This window comes from Pongo pygmaeus, chromosome 6 (assembly GCF_028885625.2).
Source record: "Pongo pygmaeus isolate AG05252 chromosome 6, NHGRI_mPonPyg2-v2.0_pri, whole genome shotgun sequence".
NCBI lineage: Eukaryota > Metazoa > Chordata > Mammalia > Primates > Hominidae > Pongo > Pongo pygmaeus.
The window spans coordinates 96,023,866-96,036,871 of record NC_072379.2 but is presented as its reverse complement, the minus strand read 5'-3'; the positions used below and the strand labels follow the sequence as shown (position 1 = coordinate 96,036,871).

At 34.1% G+C, this 13,006-nt stretch overlaps 1 protein-coding gene across 4 annotated transcripts in view; it reads right to left on the bottom strand.

Moving 5' to 3' along the window:
* Nucleotides 1-13,006, bottom strand: part of CACNA2D1 (calcium voltage-gated channel auxiliary subunit alpha2delta 1) — a 498,341-nt gene that overhangs the window by 138,931 nt on the left and 346,404 nt on the right. The gene's annotated exons all lie outside the window — the stretch shown is intronic.

Below are 13,006 nucleotides of genomic sequence, written 5' to 3'. Positions count from 1 at the left end.
AAAACTTTATATGACAGTGTCCCTACTGACATTTTGGCCTGGGTTATTCTTTGTTGTGAGGTCTAATCCTGTGAATATGTTTAGCAGCATCTCTGGCCTCTACCCACTAGATACTAGTACCTCCCCACCCCCAAGTTGTGACAAGCGAAAATGTCTCCAGACTGTCAGATGGCCACTGAGGGCAAAATCACTCCTGCTTGAGAACTACTGTGACACATAGAATATGAGGAGAGATGAGTGGTATTCCTTTTTATCCTCAGAGGTAGTTCTGAGGAAACCTATGGGACACCTTAGGACAGAGTTTTAAGACCACAGTAATCAACTATTGATGACTCTTTGCGGCAGAGCAACATAAATTAGCCTGCCACCTAAAAAAAAAAAAAAAAAAAAAAAAGATGTCATTGAGCATAGCTTATTAACTATGTTTATAAAACAAAAATGTACATATTTTAGTAATGGGAAAATTTACTCTGAGGCTTGACAATATCAGTGTTAGAAACAAACTAGCTGACACTTCATCACTACCTTCATAAACATAAACAATAGTTGTTTTTTTCTCCTGGTTATTTCTATTAATAATTAGAGCATGGTGCCAATAAGGGCCAGGTGGTTGATTTTGATACGTATTTATAACTAGAAACTGATCTTGGATAGGTGTTACAAACATATACCATTCATTACAATGAAACAGAAGCAATTACAATGTAGGATATAATATGGGTTAAATGTAGGATATAATATGGGTTAAAATAGTGCATAATTTATAACTACGAGCCTTCATGATCATAACTTCTCAAGTCTAGCATACTAAAAATTTAACTGGCCTAATATAATTTTCCCTTTACACAAAAACATGACATAGATAATTTTCTATGTAAAATATACGCCATGCCCCCAGAGATTAGCAGACTGGGTCACTTTGCATTTGACAATCTCTGACCAAGCCTGAACAGTGGAAATATGCTTAGGATAAAGACTGGAGACACAGCTTAACATTCTTCTACTTTTTTCTGTGATGACAGCAAATAAAAGAAATGAATGCCATCATGGTTAAATCATGCACAAGCCTTTTTAAAGGTAAAATTAAAAAGAGCGCCTGTGAAACAAGATGCACAGCCTGTGTGTTTATATTTTAAAGTTTGTATCATTTACCAAAAAAGAAATCAACAAAAACAAGGTGATTGTGAAACTCTTCTGGGACCAGCATGCTAAAGCAGTCCTCATTATTGAAAACTAACAAGATTTTCATCTTTATGGATGCAATTACTTTCAAAAAGATCAGTTGTGTGTGTGTGAATATTCATGAGCTGTGTCAGATCCATCGAGCATCTGAGATACTAGAGAATTCATATTCAAAAGCATGATCCAATGAACACTAAGCGGCCAGTTATATGAGAATTTATATTCACACAGATAACCTGAACTGATACCCACTATTCATGAATATTTATATCAATATACAAAATAGCATAGAAAGAGGAACATTGTGTTTTCTCTTAAACATTCATGACTTTTATAGTAACATTCTACTAAACAAATGTTTATTTATGATCCAGATAGACTTCATTAATCCCCAATCTATTCTATCTCTTTAATTTCCTTGATTCTTTCATTCATATGAGGCAATAGCATCTAGTTATTTTTAATAAAGTTTTATTTGTTTTAAGGCTGCTAACTTTTTCTTAGTTTTGTTTGATAACTCAACAGCTACTAAGTATTGGGCACTGACACACTGATTATGAATTATACTTTCATATACTGAGGGAAAAATCAAGCTCTAAAGTATTCCTATTATCCTGGCAATATGTTTTAAAATTTCCAGTTGATGCTTTGAAATTTTTCTTTTTCAGACAAGCCATTACTAAGGTAGATTTCAAAATATTTTTCTCAAAATGTGTTCATCTACAAATGAGCAAATCATATAAAGAATTCCCAGACTAGGCACTAGAACTGATTTTAAATTTGACTCAGAATGAAAGTATTGGTATTGCACACCTATCACATCAGTACGGTTTATAAATTTGATAATACTCAATGTGTAGTAAGATGTAAGAATACAGACACTTCCATGTGTTAGTATATAGTTGTAGGGACTTTTTAATGCAACCATTATCCTATTAGTCACAGTCTTTTAATGGATGTCTAGAAATCAAAATTCAAAGAGGATCTGCCATAGGAATGCAAAATTACTACAGCCTTTGTAGAGAGCAGTTTGACTGGATCTACCTAGCAACATGCACATGGTGTTCACTGAACAATGTTCTTCAAGAGATTTATACTACGAGACAATGTGTGTCTCCAGTTCTTCATCAGAGTATTATGGAGCAGGAATCATTCATTCAATTATACCATTCAAATTCCTTAAAATACCAAAACTAGAAAGTAGGATTAAATTGCTTCCCTAGGAAAGTTTTTTCGCAAATAATATTGAAAGCAGCTAAAAAAAATGGAAAAGAAAATATATAAAGCATCAAAGCAAACAAGGAAGAATGAATACTATTTTAGACCTTGGGTTATCTGACTATATTTTTCTGATCCACATTATGAATTATATTTGACTAATAAACCTATATTACTCTGGTACCTTGAAAAGACCAGACTTTTTTTCTTCTTAACCTTATAAAATTAAATAGCTCATCCAGGATTACTAAAGTGCCCAACATTTCTCCATCTTTATGCTATTAGCACACTCAGGATAAATAATGCTGAAATAAGAGGGTAATCTGTAGATGATGGATAATATAACACTAAATGCACAATACCGGCCATGCTAAAACAAGTTTATGTCATTTCCTGGATATGAATTGTGCTCTGTCATTTCCATTGTATTTACACACACATTATCTCTCTTTCTCTATCTCTCCCCAGGACGCCCCTTAACCCCCATTTCTGTTTCTGTCTGTCTCTCTAAATATGCAGGTAGAGTTTATTTAGGAAGTTTTTTTTTGTTTTTTTTTTTTTTTGGTTTTTTGTTTTTTAACTATTCTGGTTACAACCGGGTAAGTCAAGTGCTTTTTAAAGTTAAAAGTTGTTTTTCAGCAGATCTTTTGTTTTATATTATAAAGAGTTTATGTGGTTATGCTGGTGACTTTCTCTATTCTTCGAAAGTATCTTTAGTCTCTCCTGTTTTCCTGACACTGTAGTTCTTAAAAAATAAAAGGTATAAAATGTGATTTTTTCATAACAGGAAAAATAAAACAAGGCCAAATTCCTTGGAAAATTATTTTCAGCAAATATTACTCTAGATTATGAAACTATTTTTCATTCATATAAAAACATAATATCAAAAAATAATTGTGGAACTCTGATTCACTAAAGTTCAATAAATTTCAACAAAATTCAACAAAAAGTTTCATTTGTCATTGCATATCACAAAGACTTTAAAATGCAATTATTATTCTATGTCATAATCTTTATTTGAATGTCCAGAGCAAAAAAAATTCAAAGATTTTACTTAATTGTGGAAATATCAATGTAAATTAGTAGCCAAATAACGTTTAATATAAAAATTCCAGAATAAATTTTCTTTACGAAAATCTTAAAATATTTTTGACCATAAAAATCCTTTTATTTGGCAAGATATATTTAATAATATGTATAACAGGTGAATGGTATTCTATAAATTGGTATTATTTAAAATTATATTGTATTTTATATTCTCAATTACATATTCTATGATCTTTTTGGCACAGGGACTGGTTTCGTTAAAGACAATTTTTCCACAGATGGAGATGGGACATGGTTTCGGGATAACTCTGTTCCACCTCAGATCATCAGGCATTATTACATATCTCATAAGGAGTGTGGAACCTAGATTACGCACATGTGCCGTTCACAACAGGCTTCATGCTCCTATGAGAATCTAATGCTGCTGCTCACCTGACAGAAGGCAGAGCTCAGGAAGTAATGCTCTCCTGCTGCGTGGCCCAGTTCCTAACAGGTCAGGGACCCAGACCGTGTCCATGGCCCAGGGGTTGGGGACCTTTGTTCTATATATTATATTATATTATTTATTATACATTATTTTGACAGTTGCCCTCTTTTTCTTCCCTATCCCTGACAAATAGTAATGTTTTACATTCACATACACTTCCAGTTTCTTGCTTCAGATGAGATTAGAAGTACATGAGTGGTCAATATTTTTTCACTATAGAAGACTGCTCAATGACAATCTAGCCTTGAACCTAGTACCAGTTGCTGACAAATTTAGCTAATTGTCTTAGATTAGGGGTTAAATTAGTTATCACTTTCTGTCAACTTTTAAGAAATGAAGATCTTTATCCCTGTTAGAAAATTCGATTTTGTAAAACTTAAGTCTTTTATAGATGTCCAAGGCCAAGCCTACTAAAAGGAGTGAATGCTTGGAAATCAAACCTTGACTTTGAGGCCTTTATTCTGAATGGCATAATAGGATTTCACTGATAATCGATTCAGAATGCCAAGCATACATCTCTATTCTTTGTTTACTTAGTTTTCAAAAACATGGCCTTGGTGTCAGCAATTCTCCCTTTTAGAGTATTCTATTGTTCAGTCTGGATTCTCAAGGGAAGAAAGAAAAATCTAATTTGTAACAGCACAAAAGAAACCCCTTACATTTGCTGCTAATTCTTCTAAAAGACACGACTCTTCTATCTATATCTTGTTTATGACAAGGAATACAGAATATTTGATGAGCTCTGAATCTAACATTCTTCCGCAAACTTCAACCAAAAAAATGTTGCACTATTGCTCCCTCTTAAGTATGAATTAAGTTTGTATTAAGTTTGAATACATTTTCTGTATTTATTCAGGGTCCAAGGCCTCACCATACACTGATGGCACCATATGACTATTTGAAAAATCTTACTGTTATTTATAATGTCAACTACAGCTTTTGTAACAGCTTTGAGATGTCACTGACATATAAAATAGTATAAAGTATGAAATGTGACGTTTTGATACACCTGTATGTTGTCAAGTAATCATCAAAATCAAGTTAATTAACTTATCCATCACCTTTACATAACTACCATTAGGGTGGAAGTTGCGGGAATTAATTTAAGATCTATCCTCCTAGAAAATTACAATACAATAGTGTTAACTATCCTTACCATGCTGTATATTAGATCTCCAGAAATTACTCATCTTTTAAAACTGAATCTTTGTACCCTTACCTACAGCTTTCTAATAAAGCAGATTTATGCAAGAAAAAAAGAGAAAAACATTTGTTAGGACTTACTGAAAATATAAAATAACTTTAATAAGTCTTTAAGAGAGGTAGCTATTAAAGATATGTAAGGGACTAGATACTAAAACAATACCAAATATCATACAGTTAAATAAGTAAAGAGAACAGGCAAAAATGTTTACCATTTCATGTAATTTATAATACTATTCTATCACAGCCTTGCATTGAGATAAAAATTAGCATATTATTTAAACTATTGTTACTAATATTAACTTAGTAATATTTATTAAGCACTTACTTCATGCCAAGTATTAATGATTTCCTATGCATCATTTCACTTAACTTTTAAAATGACACTTTAAGTGGAATATTAGTATTATCTTCCCTTTTAGATAACAAAAATGAAATCTCAAAAGGTTATACAAAAATCACACAGTGCAAGCTGTAGAGATGGCACTCAAACAAGTATACTAGATTCCAAAATTCCTCCCTATGAGCTATTTATTTCTAGGCTTTCAAAACTTTTTGTGTAGCTCTGATTATCTAGAATTTTAAATCCAAAAAAACAAGATTGCCTATACCTTTGCAGCACAACGGTTCCTAATTAAGACCTATGTTTCACCCTAGAAAACACTTGGTGATGTCTAGGACATTTTTCATGGTCATGACTAGTTGGATGCTATTGGCATCCAGTGAGTAGAGGCCAGAGATGCTTTAAACATCTTATAATGCACAAGATAAACCCCACAGAAATATCAATCCTAAAAAGTCAGTAGTGCCTAAGTTGAGAAACCCTGTTCAAGTATAATTACAAATACACTTGGATCAACTTTGGGGGGAAAAAAGCAGTGTAACCAATGAATAGTGTCAATAACAAAATACCGTAAACTTCTGTAAAATAAAAGTCTATATATTTAAAAATATTTCTTTGTGACAGTAAATTTTGTCTATATTTCATTCTACATTTTGGCACTCTTTGGGTTGGGCAAATTTTCATTTTAGTTTTGGAAACATACTATTCCTTAAACAAGCAAGCAAGGGTTTCAAATCTAGTTTTTAATGCCCTTAAATGTTACCTCCTCTACATCTTTCATTTTTGGACAATCATAGAATATCGGAAAGTTTGTTTAGTTTTAGATTCAACACTTACTTTAAGTATGATTCTAAGCAAAAGATATCTTTTGTGACAAATGTTCATTTCACAACATATAAATAAGGTAGTCATGAAAAGAGCTGCATTATGAGATAAGCTGAGCCAGACGTCACTAATTTTATTCACCAACCCTAATCTCTGAAAAGAAAGATGTTAATAAGAAGAAACCTACTGATCTAATTAAGTGCACAGGGAAAAAAAGAATCCACTTTAAGGAGTAGACAGTGTGCATAAATATTAAAATGAATGAATCTTTTCAGTGGATTTGGCTAATGGAATCTCATCTAATCCCAGTGTAAATGAAAGATTAATAAGGTACAGGGAGATGGGAAGACCAAATCTAATCTTTCTAATCATGTCTGGGGCACCAGAATCCACCTCCCACTGAGCATGGGAGAGCAGAAGGCTCCAAGGCACTCAAGGACCTTGATGAGGAGACAAGCCTTATTCCTACAGTTAATTTGGTACAAATATGAAAAGGCCCTTGTCCTTGTCAGTTGTCTAGCCCCTGTATTACTGAGATTTCTGGCCTTGCCGCCTATCGCTTTAGTTTCCTGCAGATTGAGCACCTGGCCAATGCCCAGAACACAGCTGTTCTGCTTTAATGAAATCTGCACACTGTGGAGCACAGAGGAGGAGCTCAGAAGAAATCCACTTAATTATTAAAGAAAATAAGGGTAATGCAAGGGGAATAGAAGACACTAGGATCTAATATCATGTCTACTAATTGAAGGATTTAATGTCACTTGAAATAAAATGATAATTGTAAGATTTGAGGAGGGAGAAGGGCTGTATTTTGTATAAGAAACCTCAGAAATACAGGAGCCCCAAGGTCAAAATATTGTTTTATCCTTTAAGTATTCTAAGTTTTTCTCTTCTTAGTATTATCAAAACCAAATAAATTATTAATGACTTTGATAGCCTAGAACCACAATCACTGGCACAACATGCTACTTAAAACAAATCATTTAACTTCTTGTGCTTCTGTTCTATTCGTCTAAAAAAATGAATATAGCTATACTAAGGATCCTAGACAGCCTATAGGGTTGGTGTGAAGGTCAAATAAATTTATGAATGAGAACTGAATTAGCAAGCATATTTTTATTCCAGTTCTTTCCTCAGCTAGATTAAAATACTGTAAGGTGCACATCTCCTTAAGTGTCTTACATAGACAACAACTTTTGACATGTCGGCATATTGTTTTAGTCTGGTCAGTAATTTCCTCTTCCTTGAACAAAAACACATTTCTTTTACATACAGCAATTAGAATGTAAATCTGTTTATGTTGTGTAAAGCAATATTCCTTCTGCTTAATCTCCTAATTTATTTAAACGCTCTCACATCATAAGATATTCTTCATTAGAATCGGCTAGTTGAAAATTTTCATTTCAAATTTAGGAACATTATGTAATTTGTAAAATAAACTAGAAACTTTAGCATAATTATCTGAAGAAAATACAATATCTTCTATTGATAGTACTTCACAGTCATTTTTTTTTTTTTTTTTTTTTTTTTTTTTTCTGGAGACAGAGTCTCACTCTGTCGCCCAGGCCGGAGTGCGGTGGCACGATCTAGGCTCATTGCCAAGCTCTGCCTCCCGGGTTCATGCCATTCTCCTGCCTCAGCCTCCCAAGTAATTGGGACTACGGGCACCCACAACCACGCCCAGCTTTTTTTTTTTTTTTTGTATTTTTAGTAGAGACAGGGTTTTCACCATGTTAGCTGGGATGGTCTCGATCTCCTCACCTCGCGATCCGCCCGCCTTGGCCTCCCAAAGTGCTGGGATTATAGGTGTGAGCCACGGCGCCGGGCCACTTCACAGTCATTTTTATGAGAAATTTTAGTATTTGTAATTAAATGCATAAATAAATTGTTAAATTTCTATTCTATATTTTAGAGTAATATTTCAGTAAATACATAGCCTGCTAAATTCTGGGTAAATGAAAACAACAAGAAATACCCTAAAGGTCTTTCATTTAGACCTTAAAAAGGGAAATAAAATGTGTGTGTTTATAAAAACATCCGAAACTCTGAGAGCAGAGAAATGAAGCTAGAAGCCACAGAAGAATGAATATGCAATTAAGACCAAATTTAAAGGACTCCAAATTAAAGTGTGTGTGTGTGTGTGTGTGTGTGTGTGTGTGTGTGTGTGTGTGTGTGTTTTCATGCATACTATAGATTTTCTTGCTGGTGAGGCCTTTTTCTAAGTGGTATTTTTAAAATGAGCATGTGAATGTATGTAATGTGTGCAGACTATTCTCACCCATTATCCACCCTCTCACAGACTGCACGTCTTTCTGTCAGAAATAACCACTTGACCTTGGGAAAGTGTTTTACCCTCTCTAAACCTCAGTTTCCTCACCCGCACAGTGGGGATAATAATAGCACCTGCATCACAGGGCTATTTTTGAAGATTATACATACTTAGAATACTACTTGTCATTTAGTAACTGCACAATAAATGTTACCTGCTCTCATCATTAATCATCATTATTTTCTCTGTCTCCTAATACTCAGCATTTAAAATATATTTTTAATTTATCTTGATAAATTCTGATCTGTCTCCTAAAATGCAAGTATGAGTGACTAAAACCTAGTATTTTTTTTTTCCTCAAGGAACTTTTGTCCTTCTTACCCCAACCCCAGCAATGTCCAACAATACTACTTAATTTTCTTGCTATGAATCTCATGAAGAAAATAGTCTATTAACCTTTCCATTTCAATTGCTATAAGACAATAGCAAACTGAAGAAAGATTTTTAATATATTATATAATTTGGTGAGAAAATAATTTTTACAGTGTCATATTCCAAGTGTTCCAGAAAGCAAACCACAATGATGAATGCTGCATTGAATACAGAATAGTCACACTAAAATTCTAGTAAAAGAAATGAAATTATATAAGATCTAATAGGCATAACAGACACCATCCACACATACACAGGCACACACACACAAAATTATGCACATACAAGCTCCTGCTAATGCTGAGAAGAAACTCTGGCTAAGAAATACAGACCAAATTAGATAAGTGAAATCTCTTGGCTTTGCTGTGAGACTGCCCAACTGCATAAGAAATTTAGTGTCTCCATATAAATCTGGACTGCTGAATTCACAAAGAAGGATCAAAAGTATTAGAACTGACTAATAAGATACGGTTGAAGAAGGATAACAAGGCTCCTGGGGACAAGGGTGATATTGTCAATGAGGCACACACAGCTTGGTACTCACGGGTTTGTGTCAACCAGTTTTAGAACAAAGAGTTGCCTGGTGATTTTAAGATGGAAAGATCAGATCCATTGAAACACAGTACATAGAAGTCAGCTATAATCAAGAACAGTGACCCATTGGTTTAAACATGTACTGCTTCAGAGTGAAAAGAAAAAAAAAAAAAAAAAAAAAAAACTATACACATCTCAGGAATTGAACTACAGATTAATACTTACCGAATCATAATATATAAAGGTATGAATGAGCCCAAGCACTATTTCTAAGACAACATGAGGTTAATATCCTTGTATCTCTAGTTGCATATGTATAGAGATTGTCCACATATGCATGTATGCATACATACATGCAGAACATTACATATTTTATGTACACAGAGAGATGGACATCTGTATACAAAAAAATCAATATTGTCAGTATTCAGGATGCCTACAACATAGTGAGCATGACTTGTTTAGATTTTAATGTACTCATTAGAGTTGACACATTAAATTTACAAGTCCTTGCGCGTGTATTACTCAGCAGATCTTAATACAGACAGGAATCTTTTTCTCTTCTAATAAATCATGTATTTTTAATTTTCATTCATAGCTCAATATCCCACAAAACCTTAGATTTTTCAAATAGATTTAAAAAGCTCAAATTATTCTGACACGATTTTAAATATTAAAAATAATTCAACATCTGATCAAAACATGTACCCATAAGACTGGGTACATTTAAAAAGTTGTACCCTGCAACTTTTTAAATGACTTAAAAGTTTTCCAATCTGACAAAAGATAATAGAGGATGGTAAACAACCAAGTCATGTCAGTTCTAATGCCAGTGTAGCTATCCTCGTTTCTGCTCCTAGCCATACTCTTGGGTCTTTTGGGTAACCTTTAAATATCCTCCCTGCCTCTAATTCCAGCTTACTTCCATCCATTCCTCCTACTGCTGCCACAATATTCTACTTGGCAAATGTCTTCCCTAATTAAAAGTATTTGTTGGTTCTCCATAAAAGCTCGTCTTTTATGACTGGCTTCCATCCATCCTTCTGGCATCCTCTCCTACTGCTCTTTCAAACACAACAAGCCCAAGCCATAACAAGACTTTTGCCACTCTCAGAGGATGCAAAATTTACTCCTGCCTCAAATGTCATTCTGTATGCTGTCTTCTCTGACTGAACTGAGCCTTTCCTATGCCTACTTGTTAAACTTCTCCCTTCTTTTTTATTACAGTTCAGCATCACCTTCTCTACAGGGTGTTCCTCGATTTTCCCCACACCATCTCCCCTCACCCAGCAGAGTATCAACTCCCTCCCCACTCCTTATTTTTTTCTATATTCTTCTATTAAAAGACTTCCTATGTTTCACTATCTTTATGTGTGTGCCTTCTATTATACTGGGTAGGGTAGGCACCACGTTATTTTCCCTGATGCCTAGAATATAGTGAAAGAGGCAATGGGATGTGACAAACCTGTGTTTAATGCACAGTTGTACAACCTTGAGTAAACTATACAATTGTACAGGCTTTTAGTTTTTCAGGAATGAGGTGGAGGAAACATTATGTACAATAGCTAGGGTTGTGAAAATTAAAATATGCTATACTTAATGTATAACAGGCATGCCATAAACAGTAATAACCAGTATGTTTTGGTACATACTAACAATATCTATTTGTTAATGAATGAAAGAGTACATGAATATACGAACTGTACCTCTCTGTTGGATATTTTAAGTTGGAAATAATTTTCATCATATCTGACCAAGCACAAATGGTAGAACATTTCCTTTCTTTTCTTCAACCAACAATGATAGGTGGTGGATGGGTATCATCTGAATCGGAGAGATTTCATCCATTCATATGTCCATTTAATCCTGTTTTTAGTTTCACTTCAAGTTCTGTGATAAAATCACCGCTTTTAATGGAGATGTTCTGACGAGCCTGGTGTAAATACTGGCCCAATTTTTAGATAAGGCCTTTAAGTCAGTAAATATGACTATGAAGCTTCTTGTTAAGTATTTCCCAATGTATGCACTTCATTTTCTAATCATCTCATTTCTATCATACATTCATCCAACAAATATTTACTAAACACCTATTATGTGTCTGGCACCTTTCTAAGTTCTTGAGCGCGAGAATAGGCACACTTTTTCTTAAAGAACCAGATGGTAAATATTTTAGGTCTATGGTCCACATGGTGTCTGTCACAACTCCCTTTACAGCAGTAGCACAAAAACTTCCTTAGACAACACATAAACAAATGGGTGTGGCTGTGTTCCCGTAAAACTGTATTTATAAAAACAGACAGTGGGCCATAGTTTGCAGACTCCTATACCCGAGCTCCAGGGCCTATCAAGACAGACAGGACTTCTAACACTCTACTGGAAGAGAAACACAATAAACACATAAGTAAGAACATCATGAGCGCTCTTTAAAGAATTAAATCTGGAGATGCCATAGAGATTGACTAGGTGGCTACCATAGATCAAGTTGTCAGGAATATCCTCTCTGAAGAACTGTATTTTAAACTGGGATTTTAAAGACAACTAGCCATGGAAATATTAATATAAAGCATTTTAATAAACCAGTAGACACAATGATATTGACCAATAGGAAATACCTAGATATCAACATGATGGTATTACGATCTAGTATGATACTGCAAGGACAAACTCTCCATATCAAAATATCCTGCAATAACAAAACATCCAAACAGATACAGATGGCACAAAAGAGTATTGTGACAGATCACAGTTTCAATTTTTTACTGTAATTGATATCCTAGAAAGAAAAAGGTCTAACTCCAGCATATTTAATCGTTTTTTAAAAATCATTATTTAATAATTCTTCATTAGGCTCTTAAAATTCAATTTCAAGTAAGTTGTGATTTTTTTTTATTTTGCATAACAAGTTCATTTTTTTAAAAAGGCATATAGACAATAAACAAAGTAAATAATCAGATCTTAACTTCTGTCCTAGAATTGTTCTGTTAAGTTCTAGTCTGTGAGTAACAACAACAGTGATCACTATTTTTGAAGATACTTTGAGTCTGAGAAGACACATAGATAAAGCATCTAAATCAAATTTTGCTTTGCATAACAGACCCTATGAGTGACACCTGCCTATCAGAAACGAAGCAAATGTTTTGAGGGGCAGGGGAGAAGGAGTGGTCACAAAAGATTTTCTGAAAGAGGTGATAAGCAGTTTTAAAGAAAGGGCAGAGAGGTAGCAGAAGGACCGCATGCCTGATCCAGTGAACCTGCTGTACAGGCACAAAGGCAGAAATAGACATAGGGCATTCTGGGAGTTGAACATTATTCAAAATGGCTGAACGGATGAGGAATGTGGGGCAATTGCAGGGATGTTATTAGATAGACATGATTATAATAATCTAGGAATACTAAAGTTAAAATAATTATTCTGAGAATTACAGAAGGCCATAGTAAGCTGAAGTATGAAATCACCATATCTGCA